Genomic DNA, 19339 nt, shown 5'->3' with positions numbered 1-19339 from the left:
AAGTTGGTCCCCTCCCCTCTTGGACAGACGAGTCTCCTCATGGGACAGTTCTAGAACACGCTGGACTACGAAACACACGGCCAGCCAGTTTGCCCTGCCCTTCCAACCCATCGAGCCCCTTCAACACTGACATTCCCTGCGAGAGGGGGGAGTCGTCCTTACGGAAACAGAAGCGGTATCTCTGAGTCACCCCACCTCTTCCACCCACCTAGCCTTGGCCACTCAAGCTCCGAGCACAAAACCTAGTTCTCAGGAGGTGGATGCCCCTGGGCAGGCAGCTGCCAACCTCGATGCCTTCCCACCCCTCATTCTTTCCTTAGGGCGAGGCACCTGTCCATGTCCTGGACCTGATGGGGGCTTGGCCTAACCTCCACACAGCATCAAGTAACAGCCCAGAGCCTGTGTGGTTCTGGATTCAATAGCCAGACAAGCTGACCCACTGGATGGCTCACTTTCTCATCACACGCATATCTGCCCCGAGCTGTGGAAGTGGCCACTTGACACGAAGAACACAAAGCACGCACTTGAGGGCCCGGCACATGCTGGCCATTCGCCTACCTGATCGTTAGCATCATTATCTGTGTGGTTATCATGACCAGCATCCAGCTCTCTATCCATTCATTCAACAGACACAGACCGTGTTTTTCTAGCACCAACCACGCGCCAGGCACTCGTAAAAGACAGACGGGGTCCTCAGCCCTCATGGAATTTAGGGTCTACAGGCAGGGGCTGGGGCTGTTGGCCCTGGTAGGCCCTTGATTTTTATCCGAAGGGGAGTCTCAGAACAGTTCTAATCAGGAAACGGTAGCTCGTATAGATGCATCACGCTTCTCGGATTATCCACAGTCAACATTTTATATCTATCCTCTATTGAGCACTCACCATATGGCAGGCTCTACACTAAGAATCTTACCTGCGTTATCCAGCCATGGCTACCCGCAATGGGAGCTGGGGTGACGGCGGTGGGGACAAAGACAAGTGGTCAGATTCAAGAAGGACATGCTGGTAGAATGAAGGGGGCCCAGGGAAGAAACCAGCACAGACCCTGCCCCTGGCTTCTCAAACCTCCCCATTACCCTCGTCATCATCCCAGGTCACGATTGTCATCCACGCCAGGAACCAGATTAAATCAACTTGTCAACGTCCTTATAAAGCACCTACCATACACACTGCGCTTTGAAAGACAACGAGTTCCCTAACAAGCCCGTGCTAGGTTTCTCCGTGCCCTAGAGTATTCCAGTAATCCACGCTTGGGTACTCCTCCTTTACCTCCTTTCAAAAGCTGAGTTAGAAATAGGTTCCAAAAGAACCCAACAACTGCCGAACGGTCCCACTGATTTAAGTCAGCTCCAAGAGCAAAAGCGGAGAATTAGACCACAGACCACTAAGTACCAGTACTGTTTACTGACCCAGCAGTGCTGCTATGAGAGACGGGCATCACCTAGCACGGAGGGCTTCTTATTGGATCATGCAGCCTGTCACGCACAAAGACCCACAACAATGTCAGGCTCAAAGCAGCAACCAAGCCCTGAGCCTGGGGACAGCGTCTCGTAAACATGGCAGGGAAAGCGTTGCTAGAATATGGGTTCTTTCAGCCACAGCATGAGTGACGCCATCACTTGCCACATCATCACTGAAACAATAACGCAGGCCTGCACTGGGACCTGCTGGGAAACCAGTAAGTCGAAAGAGCTGAATCCACCCCTCCGTGTAGAGCACACACGCAGTAAGAACATTCCAGAAACATGTCAGTACATTCCAGAACATGTCAGTACATTCCAGAACATGTCAGTAAGAACATTCCAGAAAACATGGGCCGCTTTCATCAATGTAAGGATGAATTAACTGCACAGCAGGTGTCAGGCACATTGAGAAGATGGAAACAAGGTAAGAGGGAAAAGGGGCTTTCTAAAGGTGAAGGCCTTGGGGCTCCCATCCTCTTCTGCCTGGAAGAACCTGGGTAGCTCGTAGGCAAGAAGAAAGGTATTCAGCCCCAGACCTGGCTTAGGCCTGTCGTTTTTGGAAGCCAGCCACACAAAAATCCAAGCAAGACACACAGCCTGGGTGACGCGTGGCTGATGAGACAAGGTCCTTTTGCTACATATGAAGCTGTTGGGGACGATTCTCCCGGCAGGGAAGAAGTTTTATTTTCTTATCCCACCCTTCAAGCCATGAAGCTTCTGATATCTTGAAAATAATGAATATGGATGTCCTAAAGGGGGGCACAGAGAAGCCTGCCCTGAATTCAGACCTGGGCCACCACTTGTAGGAATCTCTCTCCTGGAAGCCCAGAAGAGTGGCTTGATCGGTCACCTCTGCTGTATTTCTTCTTATACTCTTACTTAGAGGTGTAAGATGTTAAAGCAGAAAGGCATCTTGGAAGTCAAGCTCAGACTCCAGTTAAAGCTTAAGAAGTAGTCCCACCATCTGACACCGGCTGAATGAAAACCAAGTTCTTCTGAGCACTGGTCAAGCAAGGGCCTTCCTGTTATCCTGGGAAATGTTTCTCAGTCCCTTTTGCTGATATCATCGATAATACAAAGCCCCAGAAGGAAGTCAAACAGGCAGAGAAGCCAACAGACGTTTAAAATGCATCCTTAGCAACAGCAGTCAAATTACGGGAAAAGCCCAAACGCCCATCGACTGACGAATGGACAAAGAAGATGTGGAATATTACTCGGCGATGAAAAAGAACAAAATCTTGCCATTTGCAACAACGTGGATGGAACTAGAGGGTATTATGCTAAGCCAAAGAAGGCAGTCAGAGAAAGACAAATACCGTATGATTTCACTCATATGTGGAATTTAAGAAACACAACAGAGGAACATCGGGGAAGGGGAGCAAAAATAAGATAAAAACAGAGGGAGTCGAACCCTAAGAGACTGTTAAAAACAGAGAACAAACTGAGGGTTGCTGGCGGGGTGTTGGTGGGGGGATGGGCTGAATGGGTGATGGGCACTAAGGAGGGCACTTGTTGGGATGAGCACCGGGTATCATACAGAAGTGATGAATCACTGAGTTCTACTCCTGAAATCATCACACTGTATGTTAACTAACTTGGATCTACATTGTCAAGAGTCGAAACAAAACAAAAAACAAAACAAAAACAAAATGCCTCCTAACGAAGTGTCTGTTCCGTGTTTCCTGGTCAGCCCGTGTCGTTGGGGAGCTGCAGCAGGTGGTTCCTGATTTTGTTTTTTTCCCCTTAATTTCCCATCCAGCAGAAGGCTTGGCATGGGGGGAAAGGGAGCAGATGGCTTTTGCTCGAGGCCAGGCTGCCATGTTGGACCTCTCCTGCATTTCCTGTTGAAGAAAGAACGCAGAGAGAAAGACTCGTGCCAGTTGAAGGGGTGAGTGTCTTTCCAAAGGAGATGGCTGTGATTGGCACCTGGAGATCAAGATTCCAAAAAAGGAAACAGGCTATTTTAAAAGCTCTTACTTTGCCCTGTGGGAGGGAAGGATGCCAGAGAGCTGTCCGGGACTCTACTGGCCAGAGCTCTACTCCCAAGGGACAGAGTGATGGCAAACGACACCTGGCCTCCCTACAGCGTAGGATACCAAATGGGCCACTCCTGGATCTCCACGTTTTAAAACGGGACCTCGGGGGCGCCTGGGTGGCTCAGTCGGTTGAGCGTCTGACCGTTGATTTTGATTTGGGTCATGCTCTCACGGTTCATGAGATTGAACCGTTTGGGGCTCCGCGTTGTCAGCGCAGAGTCTGCTTGGGATTCTCCCTCTCCCTCTCTCTCTGTCCCTCCCCCAGTTCTCTCTCTCTCTCTCTCTCAAAATTGATAAACAAACATAAAAGGAAAAACAAAAGTGAGACATCAGATCACACTGCCCTCCTGCCAGCCACCCTCCGATGGCTTGGTGGCACCCTGAACAGAGAAGCCCCGAATCCTTACCATGGCTTACTGAGCAGTCCTTGATCTGCCCCTCCTCCCACACAACCCCACACCACGGCCCCTCGGCCCCTCGGCGCCTCGGCCCTCTCCCCGTCACTCGTTCCCTCCCAGCCCACCGGCCTCCTCTTTGTCGGGAACACGCCAACACATTCCCGTTTTGTGCTTGCTGTGGTTTCCACCTCCAACATGCACCCTGGGAATGTCCCCAGACATTCACACATCTCGCTCCCTCACTTCCTTCCATTCTCTGCTCAGCTGGCACATCTTCAGAGAGCCCTTCTCTAGTGACCCCAGGAGGCCAGCATCCCCCCCGCCCCCATCACTCTTGGTCCTCCCCCTGCTCTGCTTTCTGCAGGGCCATCATCATCCCCTTAGGGGACACCATCCCCCACGGGAAGATGTGTAACCTCCGTGCGGGCAGCGCTTGGTCTGTTTGCTACCCTGTCCCCAGTGACAACGGCTGGGACACAGAAGGCATCCAAAACATACCTGCTGGCTTGCGCGGAACTGAGCCCATGACCTTCAACCTGGTCTGGAGGAAGAAAACTTGATTTTCACGGGAAAACCCAAGGCCGGCGGGGCCCCCCTGACTTCTCTGTATACACAGGCTTGTTTCCAAATATAGATTCTCCCGTTTGTCCGCATCAGCGCCGTTTTTAAAAGGCGACACCCCACCCAAGCCTTCGGACATGCCACACGGAGCCAGGCAGAGAGAGCCGGTGGGGAGGGCTCAGCAGTGGAATCCCCAGGGAGCGGCTCTCCTCCCGCTCAGAGCCCACGCGTGGCCCTGACCTTCAGGAGAAGACCCCCTCCCATCTCCTTCCGAGAGACAGCTAAACTCGAGAGTGCAATGCTAAGGAGGTTAACAGTGGAAGAGAAGCAGGAGCAAAGATAAAAGCTGTCATACACCAGGATGGCCTCCAGAACCCTCCTGAAAACGTCCCGACTCCGTGGGAATGAAGGCAGAGTTTTTCCTTTCCAACTTCGCATCGGATGGACACCCAGGAGAAGACCCGACGTCCTTTCTTCTAAGTCTCTAGAATAAACTAGGTAGTCCTTTTAGCTCTCTGCACTTCTGGTTAGGCAGCTGGCTGATGCCTCTACTTTGACAAAGGACTGATTTTTCAGAGTCTTTAGGAAGAAGTAGGCACAGGCACGTTCCTCCTTTGTGTGGGAGTAGAACCTGGCTCTAAAGCAAACCTGCACGAAGCATGTTCCAAGCGTGTTTTTTTAAAATTCCATGCCCAGTAACTGTGCCCTGAGAAGTCCACTCCACAAGGGATGTCATAAATCAGGCAAAAAGTTATATGCTAAGATAGTCATCTAAGCACATTTATACTAGAAAAAAGAGCTGGCAACAACCTAAACATCTGAACATAAGAATTATTTTGTGTGTAAAATTCTTTAAAAAAAATTTTTTTTTTGAACATTTATTTATTTTGGGGAGACAGAGACAGAGGACGTGTGTGGGGGGAGGGGCAGAGAGAGGGAGACACAGAATCCGAAGCAGGCTCCAGGCTCTGAGCTGTCAGCACAGAGCCCCACGCAGGGCTCGAACTCATAAACCGTGACATCGTGACCTGAGCCGAAGTTGGCTCAGATGCTCAACCGACTGAGCCACCCGGGCGCCCCTTGCGTGTAAAATTCTTAGCCCAGTGCCTGGGACACAGTGAGTATTCAATAAGGGGTAGATATTAAATCTGTGTTGTGAATAATTACAGAAAATGTGGTATACGAGATGATGAATAATTTCTTAAGCTTCCCCTCCCCCCTCCATTGGTGTGGCCACATGCATATCAAAATCTGAGCGAAAGAAATACTTGAAGAATTACCTTGCAGTGGGAGACTGGATATCTGCCGGTATTGTCAGAAAAAGCCCCATCAAATCTTTTTCCACCAGCCCGAGCCCCCTGCACTTGACCAGTGCACAAGAGGCACATGCCGCCCCCGACACCTGTTTTCTCTCCCCTGACTGCGGCTTTATTCATCTTTACTGAGGCGGCGGAGAAAAACCTCATTCTGTAATCCAGTCAGCATCACTTAGCGTCTCTCACTTTTTGGGACTTGGCTAGGATGAACGTCACGGGGGCTGGACGCCCCTCCTGTCTAAGGCGGGTCCCTGGAAGAGTGCAGAAGGGTTTGCTGGGCAAGCCGAGCCTCCCTCTAGGGCTGTCAATCAAACAGACCCAGCAACTGGGAAGCAGCCAGGGGCGAAATCCGAACTTCCTAGCTGCAGCTCCTTTGAGGAGAAATGCATCCAAGGGATCCCAGGGAACGGTTGGGGCCCCTCCCCTTTTTCACTTCTGTACGTACATCCAGGTGCAAACACATTTGCACACGCAGACCTACTCACACAGACACACACGTGAAGACACGACGCACAAATAACGCATGCACACGCAAATGCACAATACACGGGATCGCCCTCCCTTTTCCGTTAATGATGCCCTTCTCCCTGCAATCCAACCCTTGCGTTCTAGTGACAACAAAAAGAGCCAGAAGATTCAGGGTGTGTGACGCCATGAAAACCCCAAGTGCTACCGTAGCTGTGGTATTCCGGTACAGCCGGAAGGGACCGGAGAGACAGGCCACCCTGCAGAGAAGGGCACTGGGGTTCCTCAAGGGATGCTGGGTGTCCCCAAGATGCTACAGCACAGACTCTCTATTCCTTCCCCAGTAAATCCCTCCCTCCACCCTCCCCCCCCCCCCTCCCCGCCACTAACCACGAGTTAGTCTCACTAACACCTCCCCAGGACAGGTGCAGACGCTCCCAAAGAGCAGAGCGGAGATGCTTAGCACATGTCCACACTTGGACCCTTGGCACGTGAGTCACTGTTTCAGGCAGGTGAAAAGAGAGAAAGAAAAAGGAAACCCACGTTCCTTTCGATTGAGATAATTTCTATTTTAGAAAGCCAGCCAACAGAGTAGACTGTGAATACGAATGGCTAGCGATTTCACCCCAGGAAGTATTTTCAATCCACCTTGCTTTTCTTTTCTTTACTTTTCTTTTCTTTTCTAAGTTGTATTTATTTAAGTAATCTCTGCACCCCACACGGGGCTTGAACGCACAACCCTGAGATCAAGCATCGCGTGCCCTGACTGAGCCGGCCAGGTGCACCCCTACCCCCCACCACCTTGCCTTAATTGGTGGTTTCTTCAACATCCGATGCTGCTTGAAATGCGGATTCTTCCAGGAGGGAAAGCACGTGTGGGAATGAACGTGGCACCCACAAAATGCTGTACCCCTTACAGCTGGTTCACTCAAAACTTTCTTGCCACCCAAGTAGGTGACAGTCTGCTTCACTTCCAAAAGCAAACGGGCAGAAACCCCAGACAGCATTACGTTTGAGGACACATCCAAAGTGCCCAGCGAAATGCCTGGCAGGCAAAAAGCAACATAAGCACCAGACCCCCTCGCTCCAGCATTCGAGTGAGACAGACTCCTAATGACAGCTGAAATTCATACGCAGTGATGCTGACAAGGACACTCCTGAGAAAACAGGACCGGTCCACTTACTGAGCACCTGCTGTGTGCAAAGCACTGGGCTAGCTGCCCTCCAGAAGGGTCACGTGTCACCCTGAGAGTACAGCTAAGCCCACTCTCCCATACAGGGGAGGATGCTGAGGGCGCTCAGGCTGCGAGGCCAAGGTCATTCCGTGAGTAGCTCAGTACACGACACCCTACCTCCCTAGCTCAGCTTCTTTACGTGCAAAGAAAACTCCTGACCTGCAGATGTGATACTTCTGCTCCCTGGGATGCCGACTGAATACGCTGCTCTCATTTTGCAGGCACCAGGGAGCGGGCAGCCGCAAGGGGCTGGGGGCAAGCAGAGGGAACGACACCCCTGGGGACCGAGAAGCATAGGTCAGGGTGGATGGGTGAGGCAGGGACTCCCTCCAGCAAGGGACGACCCGGTACCCTGCAAGCAGGATGGGACTGGGAGCCAAGCAGCAGAGGACAGAGAGCCCATTGCCAAATGATACAGGCTCTTTGCAGGGCTCTCCTGCTTTGGGAATGCATGGCTGGGAGAGTCCACTGGGGAGAGAACACAGCCCTGGTGCCAGAAGCTTGGGGTTTGAGTCTTGGCTCCTCTCATTTCCTGTGTCTTGGGGCAGGTCATTTAATGTCTCTGGGCCTCAGTTTTCTCCTCCAGGAAGCAGGAATAGGACGGCATTTCTTCTGTGGTTGTTGTGATGAGCAAGACTACGGAAAAGCATTTTCAGAAAACACAGGAAGCTGGAAACGGCCCCGGTGTGGTTCTGTGGGAACCCGCAGAATGAACCAGAGGTAGCAGAGGCCCCCAGCATGCTGAGTTTTTCCAGTCTGACTCAGTCGTCTGGAAATTACATTCTCAAGGTCATGCAGAATCTGCCCAGAACCCAGGGCCACGTGTCTTCGCACACAAATCAAGCCCCTGCAAGCGAGAATGTGTGTGCAGGACGGCTGGCCTTTCGGAAAGATCCAGAAACTGTGCAAGAATCCAAATGGACAAAAGGAGAGACTCGAGGGAGGTAGCAGAGGCGAGCAAACTGTGAAGAGTTCAAAACGCGATTTTTTTTTTTTTTGCAAGGATCGCTTACAGAAAGCTTCCCTGATGCTTTTGGGACACTCGGTTCACTGAAGTCTGACGCACCCACGTTTCACAAATGCCCGACTGCAGTTGGTAAGGAAGGAAAGTCTGTGCCAGCATCTGCTATGCCGGGAGCTCCCTTGGTCTGTGCACTTCTGAGAGGCCTGGGGGCGGGGGGTGGGCCTGCTGGGCACCTCTCCATCGTTAGCGTGCCCCAGGACACCAGACTGAGCCTCCTGACCCTGAGGCCACCCAGCACGGGATGGGACTACCAAATTTTGAGGCCAATCTTGCCAAGAGAGAAAACTGACCAGTCCCTGATGGCAGGCTGCTGACTGCTCCCTCTTCAAACAGCTCGGAGCTGGGCAGAGCACAGAGTCCCGACGGCACCCCCAGCGACAGCAACACAGTCAACATTCAAAGACACGCAGGCCTGGGGTGTCCGAGCATCTCGGGGCTGGGAAAGTCCAGGTGGGAACCAGTGACTTTTGCCTCCCAAACACCTCTGAATTCCACATTCCCTTTCCTTCGTGGCGTTAGAAAATAAAAGGGGAGTGGGGAGGACGCCGGGGAGGCTCAGTCAGTTGAGCCTGCGACTCTTGGTTTAGGCTCAGGCCATGATCTCACAGTTCGTGAGGTCGAGCTCCGTGTGGGGCTCTGAGCTGATCTGTGGAGCCTGCCTGGGACACTCTCTCTCTCTCTCTCTCTCTCTCTCTCTGCCCCTCCCCTGCTCGCATGGGCGCTCTCTCTCTCTCAAAATAAATAAACTTAAAACGAAGAAAACAAAAGGAAAACCAGCCCACGTGCGGTGTGTGGAGAAGGCTGGGTCCCAACCACATGAACTTCCCTTGCACTGGTCCCAGTGCCTCTTCTGCTTAAACGTGAGCCTGGCTGGGTCCAGGGTGCCACCAGTCGCTGAGCCCCATGAAAACGGGGTGCTGGAGAGGAAGTGAGGAGGGCGTGCACGTGGAGGCTGGGGGAAGTGCCACCCAAAGCCCCGCGGCAGCCTGTGAAGACACACACTTGACGTTTCCATTTTCCGGTCCCCTTCTCAGCTCGGGCACCCAGGGTGACTGCGTCGGCTGCTCGTTTCCACAGCCTTATGCACCCAGCACGTGAAAGACGGCCTCAAGTTTAAGGAAAAAAAAGGTTCAAGGGTTCACATCGTGAGGCTGAGGTGTCTCAGCAATGTCTCCAACGGAAGCACAGGGAACTTTCCCCCAGGGAGTCCGCCAGCCCGTGCAACCGCTGGGGCGGGGGGAGGGATCACCTACACCCCCGCACCGCCCTTCCATGCTTCCGGCCTGTGACCTTCCGTCAGGGGCAGAGAACTTTCTGATCATTCAGCCGCTCTGATCAACTTCCTGCCTTGCCTTCTGGTCTGCTTAAAAAGTACCGTGTTGGGGCACCTGCGTGGCTCAGTGAGTATGACTTTGGCTCAGGTCATGATCACACGGTTTGTGAGTTCGAGCCCCGCGTCGGGTTCTGTGCTGACAGCTCAGAGCCTGGAGCCTGCTTCGGATTCTGTGTCTCCCCCTCTCTCTGTTCCTCCCCTGCTCCTGCTCTGTCTCTCTCTCCTTCAAAAATAAATAAATGTTAAAAAAAAAAAAAAAAAAAAAAGAACAGAAAATAGAGTGTAATGCATGGAATAAAGGAAGTATTACCCTGCAAAACTTGTTTTATATGTTCGTATATTTATATATTTTATAACATATGTAATATGAATATCGTATATATTATGTGTTATTTATACGTATGTAACATATGTTATTGCACAAATATGCTGGTATGGAAATATTGGTTTGGCAAACTGGATTTTTCAAATGTGATCACGTTACTTCTGGTCTCACATATTCTAGAACCTTGCCACTTCCGGATGAAGAATTAGAATCTATGGCTCTCCTCTTGAATTTCGGTGGGTCTTTGTAACTGGCACAATGGGAAGAAAGAAAAAAACAAAAAGCAGAAGTGACACAATGTGACTTTGAAGGGTCAGTAATAATAAAAGGTGATGCAGCTTCCAGAAGACTCCCGCTTTCTCTCAGGATGCTCTCTTACAGAATCCAGCCATCATGCTACGAGGAAGGCCAAGCCCCATGCACGTAGCTTCTGCCAACCGTCCAGGCTGAGGTCCCAGAGAAGAGCCAGTGTCAACAACCAGACAAACGAGTGAGTGAGCCTTCGAGTGATTCTAGCCTCTTGCCCTCTTTAGAGCTACCCAGACGATGGAGCATGGAGCAGAGAGGAGCTGTCCCTCCCAACCCTGCCCAAATTACAGACCTAAGACCTAAATATATGGCTGGTATTGTTCTAAGCCACTAAGATTTGGGATAGCTCATTACGCAGCAACAGAGAAGCAGAATCAGTCAGTGGGTTGCAATATAAAACATACGTTATCTCTCACTATGGATCATGTTAAAAAAAGTTTGGGAAACATTAGGGGTGCCTGGGTGGCTCAGTCAGTTAAGTGTCCGACTTCAGCTCAGGTCATGATCTTGCGGTTCATGAGATCGAGCCCCACATCGGGCTCTGTACTGACAGCTCAGAGCCTGGAGCTTGCTTCAGATTCTGTGTCTCCCTCTCTCTCTGCTCTCTCTCTCAAAAATAAATAAACATTAAAAAATTAGGAGGGGGAAGTGGGGGATGGGCATTGAGGAGGGCACCTGTTGGGATGAGCACTGGGTGTTGTATGGAAACCAATTTGACAATAAATTTCATATTAAAAAATAATTTAAAAAAATAAAAATGCGGGGCGCCTGGGTGGCTCAGTCACCTGGGGCGACTTCGGCTCAGGTCATGATCTCACGGTCTGTGAGTTCAAGCCCCACGTCGGGCTCTGTGCTGCCAGCTCGGAGCCTGGAGCCTGTTTCGGATTCTGTGTCTCCCTCTCTCTGACCCTCCCCCGTTCATGCTCTGTCTCTCTGTCTCAAAAATAAATAAACGTTAAAAAAAATTTTTTTTTTAAATAATAATTAAAAAAATAAAAACGGGAAAAAATTTTAAAAAAAAGTTTGGGAAACATTGAACTAGACCATTGGTACAAGGGAAACTTACATGTACTCACACATTTTTCTAGTCATTTATTCACTTATTTACTCTATAAATGTTTACTGCGCCTAGTACTATGCTGGGCATGTTAATATACTATTTCTCCCATTTTCCCAGCATCCCTGAAAGAGCCGACCTCAAAACCCAAAGCTTGGCAGAAACCATTGATGTTTGCAGCCTGTGCTCCCAATGGCACATTTCACAGAAAAAGCCACTGTCTCCACTCTCGACATTCACAAACATCGATACGAAGGTCATGTCTCCCCGCTGACATCCTCGCTCTCCTCTGTTGGGGGCCTTCTCCCTCATCACTGACTCAGCCCCAGCCTGTCCCTCTGCACACCAGGTAGCTTCAGAACCCACCCTGAGCAGCCCGATGTCAACACAAGAAGCTACAGGTGCAAAGGTACAGATCAGTCAAGGAACAAAAGACAGCCACGGCCCCAACCGGTGACCAGATTTCGTCTTGGCCAGATTACTTTCCAGAGTGATAAGACTCTTAGGAAGCCAAGCAAAGGGGGAGCTCCTATTTCTAGGTCTACTCTGATACTTCTCTCAAAGTGAAACTTGAGGGAAGTTTCCCCATCTGGTCCCTTCACCTCTGTCTCGGCCCGCTCAGGCTGCCGTAGGGCTTCAGGCTATGGGGCTTCAACAGCAGACAATTCTGCTCACAGTTCCGGAGGCTGGGAGTCTGAGATCAGCATGATTGGTTCCCGGCGGGAGCCTCTTCCTGGTGTGCAGAGGGCCACCTTCTCCTATACCCTCAAATGGGGGAGAGAGATCATCTCTCTGGTGACTCTTCTTAGAAGGGCACTAATCCCATCATGGCGGCCCCACCATCCTCATGACCTCATCGAAACCTACTTATTTCTCCGAGGCCCCGCCTCCAAAGACCATCACAATGGGGGTTAGGGCTTCCAGGGAAGAATCTGGGAGTGGGGGGGATACAACACTCAGTCCACGGCACCTTCCTCTCCTCGGGACACATGGTTCCTCTTGCAGCTCCACACCTGCCAACGGCCTGTGCACGATCACAGCAGCCGCTGGGGCTGTTCTGGGAGCAGGCAGCACAGAGGACTGTGCAGCCTCTATCTCCTGCCTATCTTCCCGTCTCAAGCCCTGACAAGGGGCCCGCTGAAGCTGGGTCCTGAGAGAAGACAGAAGACGTCAATGAACAAAGCAGCAGAGGGCCCCCGACCCACTTCCTCTGAGGATCCCTGGTCATAAAACACTTCCTGTCAACGGTCATCGGTCATGTGTGCAAGTTAATTAGAAATATGACCATTTACTCACCTAGCCCTGGTCTGTTCATCAGCATGTGACTAGGCCACGGTCTGCTTACAACAGGGTTTCTCAACAGCTGCACGAGGGACATTTTGCACGGGCTCATTCTTTGTTGGGGGGGGTGGGGGGGTGACTGTCCTGCCCTGTGGGATATTCACAGCGGCATCCCTGGTTTCTACTCGCTAGATGCTGATAGAACCTCCTTAGCTGGGACAACCAAATTTACCTGCAGACATGGCCAGATGTTCCCTGGGGGGCAAAGTCTCCCCCCCTGGGAACCGGGTTGACCTGCAGGAGGGAGTCCAGTGGTGGGGAGAAGGCCACGGGGGTCCTCCAGATGGTGTCCACTCTTTCTCTCCCCCTCCACCCACCTCGCCTCACATTCTGTCTCCTTGGTGAGTTTCCCCTGCCTTCACCCAGCTGCCTGTGGCTTCCTCCCACTCTGCCATGAGGATCAGCAGAGAACAGATCCCTCCTATCAAGGCTTGATGGGAGGCTCAGTCCATACAGCATCACCCTGATCCAGTTCCTAAAGGTGTTGTCTGCAGACCATTTGTTCAAAAAACATTTTCAGCGGGGCGCCCGGGTGGCTTGGCCGGTTAGGCGGCCGCCTTCGGCTCAGGTCATGATCTCGGGGTTCGCGAGTTTGAACCCCATGTCAGGCTCCGTGCTGACAGCTCAGAGCCTGGAGCCTGCTTCGGATTCTGTGTTTCCGTCTCTCTCCGCCCCTCCCCTGCTCACGCTCTCTCTCTTTCTCAAAAAAAAAAAAAAAAAAAAAAAAAAAAAAAAAAAATAATAATAATAATAATAATAAATATTGAAAAAAAAGAAAAAAAGAAAAGAAACATTTGCGGAGCCTCCTTGAACGGCCTCGCCAAGTTCTTAAATACCAAGAGGAAGTAAGCAGAGACCTGCGAAGCACCATGTCCTGGGAGAGCCTCAAAGTCACAGACAGACGGCTTCACAGCATGGCAAACCCAGGAGTCCAGTGCCCGACCTGGGGCTCAGGCTTGAAGGACACGAGGAAGGAGTCGACGTCCCCCAGAGAAGCCATGTCAGGGCCACAGCTCCAAAGTCCAGTAAGAAGCAGCCAAGCAGGTGGAGCAGGGAAGGCCTTCCTTGAACAGGGGGTCAGAGGAGGCACAGTGGGTTCTTGGGAGAACGGGATGGGGGTCAATGTGCTGCAGAAACACCAGGGGGAAAAAAAAAACCAAACAGCAAGACAAAATGTGGCTGGAAAGCCAGAGGCCTAGAGAATTTGCCACACGCTCAGCCAATGTCTGATGCACTTCAACTGACAGGCTACCTGTGGCAGCAAAGGTCACTCCGCAAACTCACACAGTCCTGAGAGGCATGGGTTCCCCAACCCAACACCGCCAGGGCAACCTCAGAGCTGCTCCTTTCTAGAATTTTCTCTCGTGGGTATCTTCGGGCACAGGCTGTGTGCTGTACTTGTTACCCTCTCTTACCAGACCCTTCTTGTAAGAAGCTGGGAGTCTGTCAACCTCTAGCTACTTACCTGGGAAGGGGGTGCCAATAAAAAAAAAAAAAATCAAGCAACTAAACTCAAGCAAAGAGGAACAGAGAACTCTAGAGGAAAGTATCTTTGATTTGTAAGAAATGATGGTTGTCGGGGCACCTGGGCAGCTCAGTTGGTTGAGTATCCGACTCTTGATTTCAGCTCAGGCCATGATCTCACGGTTCGTGAGTTCGAGCCCCGCGTTGGGCTCTGTGCTGGCAGCACAGAGCCTGCTTGGGATATTCTTTCTCTCTCTCTGCCCCTCCCCTGCCCACACACTCTCTCTCAAAAAGGAAGAAACATTAAAAAAAAAAAAAATGATGGCCGTGGTTCTCTACATCCTTTGCTTGCATATCGTGAGAAAGTTATCGCGTGAAGCCTTGGCACATGCTGTTCCCTCCACCTGGAATGCTGCTTGCTCCCCATTCTCCACCCTCCTCCCCATCCTCTCCTTGCCAACAAGACTTGCTTTGCTAATGGCCTTCCCCAGACCCCTAGTGTATGCTCTTGTTTCTTGTCACGTCTCATACTATAACTGTAATTAAATAACCGACTGTGTGCTTTCCTCCACTAGACCAATAATCTCCAAGAGAGCAAAGCCTGAGAATGTCTTGGGTACCACATCTCCGGACGGGTCTGCCCAGGTGCCTCCAGCACACCAAGCAGTTGTGAGACTGCTGAGCTATCTCTGTACTGGCTGGTACCCGCCACAGGCCTTGCCTAGGACTCAGACTCGGTCCAAGCTCAACAACGGGTGTTCACAACAGGCGTTCATTGTCCTTCCTGTGGACAAAGGGCAGGCCCTCAGAAATGGGCTAGCCTGGGATTCTCAACTCTTGCCTTTTATCCATGGCTAACAGGCTGAGAAAAATTTAGTGTCTTCCCCGACTAGTTTTCTTCTAAAAACCCAGTATTATAAATATAGTAGTTGGGCAGTGGAGACTATGACAGAGAGGATGTCAGCTTGTGTTCATGTTTCCCTGTGTGATTAGAATGCTAATATCAGGGGCGCCTGGGTGGCTCGGTCGGTTAAGTGTCCAACTCTTGATTTCGGCTCAGGCCATGATCTCACGGTTCGTGAGATCGAGCCCCACGTCGGGCTCCAGGCTGAGCATGGAGTCTGCTTGTGATTTTCTCCCCCTCTCTCTGCCCCTCCCTTGCCTGATCATGCAAGCCTCTCCATGGGGTGGAGAGAGAGGGAGATTAACAGTTCATGGTTTATTCTTTGGAACGTTTGAAATTTGAATCACACGCATGTATTTCCTGTACAAAAAAAAAAAAAAAAAAAGTACACACACACACAAATGAAACAAGTGTTGAAAAATTAAATTTTGGAAGTAAACAAAAATTATTTTTAATGTTTATTTATTTTTGAGAGAGAGAGAGAGAGACAGAGACAGAAACAGAGACAGAGACAGAGTGTGAGTGGGGAAGGGGCAGAGAGAGAAGGAGACAGAATCCGAAGCAGGCTCCAGGCTCTGAGCTGTCAGCACAGAGCCCAACGCAGGGCTCGAACTCACGGAACGTGAGATCGTGACCTGAGCCGAAGTGGGATGCTTAACCGACTGAGCCACCCAGGCGCCCCAAACAAAATTTAATTTTAAAATGAAAACAAAATAGGGACGTTAAAAAAAAAAAAAAAACAAATCTGACACTACAGGATATAAAATGAAAATAAGTTTTCCCTCACCGATCCCTGTCTCTTCCCCAAACAATTATGAACAGTTGCTTGTATAGCCTCCTAGAATATTTATCTTTTTAAAATAATTAACCTAAATGGGAGCATGCTATACATGCTATTTCACACCTTCACTTTTCACCTAAAATCTCGGAGATCTTTCCATATCCGTGGATATGTACCTGAATTCTGTATATTATACTTGCTGTATATTACTACTTGCTGTATATTATATCGTATTAATATAGCACAATTCACACAACCCATTCCCCTACACATATACACTCAGGATGTTTCCAGTTATTCAACATTATAACTCAGGCTGTAATAAACAGTTGTGCCAAAATAGGTAAACGAATCCCCAGATGTGAAGGGAATTGCAGGGATGAAGGGTAGGTGTGATTTGAACGTTGCTATTGCTGCATTGTTGGGCATGTACTCACTCACTGCACGGCTTTATTTTCTCCATCTATAAATCAGGAAAATATTGACGGGCTATCAGGTTTCTCCCATAAAAGGCTTGGCTAGCCTGAGAAATACAAAGCAGGGTCATTTAAGGTGACATTCACTCAAAGGCACTGTGTTCATGCAAAAGCTCAACACAGAACTGTGTCTGGGGCCAGACACTGGGCTTGGCTGGAGGTCCAACAGCATGAGCCTCAGTGGCCCTGGATGTCTTGTGGCCAAGTAACAGGTCTGCCTTGCCAGGAGGGCTTTTTGCTTTCCTCCTAAAATCACGTTCAAAGCCAAAAAGGTGCTCTCATGAGTAAGGTATGAGAGAAAGGGGGAGCCCGACCCAAAGGCAATGGGTCTCAGTGAAGGCAGCGTTAAAGAGTTCCAGCTTCAGAGCCAGGGGTTTAGGAAAAAAAAAAAACCCAAGAAAATGCAAGAAAGTTGGATTTCTGCTACTTCTCCCGTGACCTTAACCCACTTTTGAGTTCCCACAATGAGACACCAAGCCCCACTGAAGGTTTAGCTTTGAAAACGTCCTTCCTAGGGGTGCCTGGGTGGCTCGGTTAAACGTCCGACTTCGGCTCAGGTCACGATCTCGCAGTTCAAGAATTCGAGCCCCGCGTCGGGCTCTGTGCTGACAGCTCGGAGCCTGGAGCCTGCTTCGGATTCTGCGTGTCCCTTTCTCTCTCTCTCTGCCCCTCCTCGGTTCACACTCTGTCTCTCTCTCTCGAAAACAAATAAACGTTAAAAGTAAGATGCCCTTTTAGTCCTGATCTCTCTCAGTCGGCTCGCTGAACACAACAGACTCCCCAGCTATCACATAACAGGTGGATGTACGGCGGGGAATACCCCACAGGCTAAAATACTGATCACGACCTTTGGCAGTCCCTGCTTGCGTCTGGTGACAAGCCGCTGCACCCTGGACAGGATCAATTGCTGGTGCACTTGAATCTGGGGAAGAAAAGACACTCCCCCTCCCCTTCATTCAACAAAAATCCATTACGTCTGTGCTGGGCTGGGCTCCAGGGTTATTTATCGATGTTTAAGATGCATGAGAGGAAGAGGAGGAAGAAAACATATACATGTGGAGACAGAGAGACCCCCAAGCCACGCAAACCACGTGCTGAGCCTTCTGTGGATGCTGTTCCCTGCAGCATCTCATCGGTTTAGCTTAATAGTGAAGATCCTTAAATGCCGAGTGACAACGTGACGTGATCAAAGGGGTGAGTCATCCTACGTACAGAGAACTCTGAAAGCCTCAAAGGGCATGTGGTGAGTTAATAAGGCTTCACCTCTACTCCAACGCGTGATTCCGTAGATCTAGTCTGGATGCCCCCCTCACCCCCACCTGGATGCCCCCCTCACCCCCACCTCCATCCACCGTCGCACCCATCCTAGTGAAACCTAGAATAAAGAAGCCGGGCACGGCGCGCTTATGTAAGAAGGAGCAGAAGAGACAGTTATTTCGACGGGGAAGGCAAGAGCAATGAAAACGTTGAGGAACCGAGGATGCAAATTATCTTCTTTACAAAGAGAATCACTTATAATCATACAGACTCTTAACAGATCTTGTAGGCCATGACCGGTTCCCAAGCCTGAGAAAATACGGTGCCGTCTATGAACATAAAATTTTGCCTTCCCAAACACGAACAGAGAAAAGTTTTAATTTTAAGACACGATGACCCGTCCCTCCCCGGAAAAGACATTAATATTAATTATATAACATTATACATGACATATGTTGCACATATTACATATAACATTCATATATTAATCTGTGTTGCTGAGCATTTATGGACTTGACATTCGTATGATTTGTATTATTTCTAATCTTTACCACCGACCACCCTGCAACATAGGCACCGTTGTCCCCATTTTACAAATGAAGAAAAACTGAGGTTCAGTGGCCAAGTCCTGACCTAGGATCCTAACCCAGACCTCCTGAGGTCAGGACTTCATGCATACCGCATGTTCTCATGACCTCAGTGCGGTGCTATCAACTCTCTATTTCCCTCCAGAAGCGAGCCCTCGGCACTACACGGTCCCAAACGCGGCCCGGCACAGGGGTGAACATCTGGCCCCAAGCAGGTGTCAGCAAAACCCCCCGAACCAGCGAATCTGTGTCACAGCCGGTACTCTGGTGAGGGTACTAGCTGATAACGTTCCAAGAGAATTGTTAACCCAGACACGATGCGTGAATTTTTTCTAATTAATGTTTAAGAGGGCGATACAGACACCTACTAATATTCCAAAGGTGGACGTGATTTTATATCAGGGAGTGAGAGTAAAATCACAGAAACAGGGGCCCAATTGCATTCTTGACTTCTGGAGACATCCTCCCTGCAGTCACTGCCCTCGGGACTTAACTGTTCCAGATGTGCTGGGTAGGAGGGTAGAGATATACTATTCAACCTTCACTCACATTTGATTCTCTGGAGACTGCCCCCTTGTCAAACACTGCAACAGGCTCGAGTTTTAAGCAGCTATTGTAATGCCGAGGCAAATGAGAGGGAGGGTCAAAAAATAAACAATTGAAAATTTAAAAAATGGTGATGACGAATTCCTGAGATTTCAAATGGATTTGGGCGTGCCGACAAGTCTGAGAAAGTCAGACAACGTCAGCACCACTGCCCCGTGCGGGCCCGACCCAGAAGGGGCTCTGATGCCCAGCTCTCCTCTACACCACAGCTGCAGGCTCGGACGCTGTCAGTCTGTCTGTCTCCAATGCACCAACTATTATCCAGAGCCTTGGACCCGAGAAATAACACCAGTTCTGCATTTCAGGAGGGTTTTGTTAGTTTGCTTCCTTTGCACGTACAGAAGCTGAGCTTGTAAAGTTGGGTGTCGTTTATTGAGCACTTACTATGTGCTGGGCCCTGC

General features: G+C 50.2%; 1 protein-coding gene across 4 annotated transcripts in view; it reads right to left on the bottom strand.

Annotated features, from left to right (window-relative positions):
• GFOD1 (Gfo/Idh/MocA-like oxidoreductase domain containing 1) overlaps positions 1–19339 on the bottom strand; it is a 119514-nt gene that overhangs the window by 51913 nt on the left and 48262 nt on the right. The window contains exon 1 of one of the 4 annotated variants that reach the window (XM_078446631.2): positions 5739–6066. The exons of the other annotated variants lie outside the window; for them this stretch is intronic. The gene's annotated coding sequence lies outside the window, so the exon portion shown is untranslated. Of the gene's footprint in view, positions 1–5738; positions 6067–19339 lie in introns of those variants that run through there. 4 annotated transcript variants of the gene reach the window in all.

This window comes from Panthera onca, chromosome B2, assembly GCF_046562875.1.
Source record: "Panthera onca isolate mPanOnc1 chromosome B2, mPanOnc1 haplotype 2, whole genome shotgun sequence".
Classification (NCBI taxonomy): Eukaryota; Metazoa; Chordata; class Mammalia; order Carnivora; family Felidae; genus Panthera; species Panthera onca.
Note: the sequence above shows the minus strand (reverse complement) of the source record. Positions and strands in the feature narration are given on the sequence as shown.